The sequence below is a fragment of the Aphis gossypii genome, chromosome 1 (genome assembly GCF_020184175.1).
Source record: "Aphis gossypii isolate Hap1 chromosome 1, ASM2018417v2, whole genome shotgun sequence".
Taxonomy (NCBI): domain Eukaryota; kingdom Metazoa; phylum Arthropoda; class Insecta; order Hemiptera; family Aphididae; genus Aphis; species Aphis gossypii.
Window position 1 is genome coordinate 1,828,467 of NC_065530.1, and position 2,168 is coordinate 1,830,634.

Sequence of the window (2,168 nt, forward strand, 5' to 3'; positions counted from 1 at the left end):
TTAGAAGCAATTTTAATGTAGCGCATTTTTTTTTTTTTATCATATGAATTTGTAATAAACGGTTTTTTTCTTTATTAGAACCCATTATTATTCGCGAATTGGTTTGAAAACGTGTGCAATGCTTGAAGTACTTATATATTATTATCGGTAGGTAAATTCCGGGGGATGGGTATAAGTATATTGTGTATATAGTATATCGAATAACATTTTTTTTTATTATTATTATTAACTCGTACACTTCGTAATGAGATATATATATATATACTTAACGTTCGAATTATAATATGTACCCATCCTGGTGGAATTTTCTCTCTTGTTTTCACTCGAAATATAATAAATACAAATCAATAAAATACATAATATTATATTCAAAATGAATAAGATTAAACGGAAGAACAGTACAAACAATATTAAATACACTAATTAGGTAGAGTTATTTTGGAATTGTGTTACCTTTCGTATAGGTTATGTTATTATGATAATTTTAAATTTTTAAATTTATATATATATTTTTTTTTGTTTCCCATATATTGTTGTGTACAATGTAATACATACGGCAACGAAAAATATAAACGTAGAACTCTCTAAGTACAACCTTATTTATAGTGTCAACGATATATATATATATATATGTATATAATATATATATATATATGTGTGAGTGTGTGTAGATTGTAAGAACGTGAGGCCATCGTACTTTTCTGATCAGTGTGTTTTTTTTTACAACTTTAGTCATATTATATATACATATATATATATATATATACTTCTTTTTTAATTTTTGTTTTTTTTTTTTTTTTTTGTATGGCTATTAATAAATACAAAAAAAGATTTTATGTTTGAATATCTTTTTAACTTTTTGATATATAAGTGTATTTATTTAAAATGAAATTTAAAAAAAAAATTGTAAATCAAAAAAAATTGTTATTTTGCAAAATATAGACTTTTGAAAAAAAATATGCATTTTTACTATAATTTAATTACCATTTCGTAAAAACTGTTATAACTGAATGCAATGTAAATATATCAAAACCTGTGGTATGGTGTTTGATGTCAGAGAAAAGCTCAGTGTTTCATTTATATAATTATTATTGGTCTACATCGGAAAAGAAAATTAACGAATACGTGTACCACTGATTATATACCGGTATAATAGGTAATAGGTATACCTATTTATTTTATAATATTAGATACTATCTACCTATAATAGATATCGTATAATATCGGTTGCAGAGATCTGTTTTGAGTATTACAGATAAGCCTATGAGAGTAATAAATATTATTATACTTATATAAATTTATTATAATATTCTGTTTATATTTAGAGGCACATGTGATGATTAAAAACAATTACATACCTATCATTTTTATTTTTATCGAACCACAAAAATGAATGTCGCGCAGCGCAGATGATTAAAATATAAAATACATTAAAATAGGTGTATGAAGAAGGCGAGTACCAATCAGTATTAGATAACGAATGTACTTCCGGTGTTTGTGGTGGGGGTGCGACGGAACGACAATATAATAATAATAATAATGTGTACAAAAGGATGGCATTGACGAACTCAGCTATCGTGCGTACAGCTGCTGTAGACGTCGGGTTTATCGCGTCTTGATGTCCGTCGAACAATAATAATAATAATGAGAAAGTATTACTCGCATATTATACAGTTTAACTCATATACTATACATTATGATTATATCGTTCCAATTCTATAATATATTATAGCTTATAGTAAAACATTCCCTAACTGTCACCTTCCAATATAAATGATGAAACCTCCGAATAACGGATACGTATTTTAATCTTAATTTTAAAATAATAATAAAATGATAACAATAAACCGATTTTTCGTTGGTACTAAATTTAATTTTATGTGGGAATAGGTATGTAAAATGCATTTATTTTTAATATTTATTTAAATTTATTCATTAAAATTTCAAAATTTTACATAAAATTTCTGAAAACTTGTGACTTATTTATCATGAAATTCATTTAAAAATGATACTATCTAATATTTAAAAATATAATTTTCAAATTAAGAATAAGTTTACAAAAATATAAAAGTAGTTTTCAAGTGAACTTCATATAATAGTGAATTCAAATATGTTTTCAGAAGTTTTATACGATGAATAAAGTAGTTGGTAAAATGTTCATTAGTTTA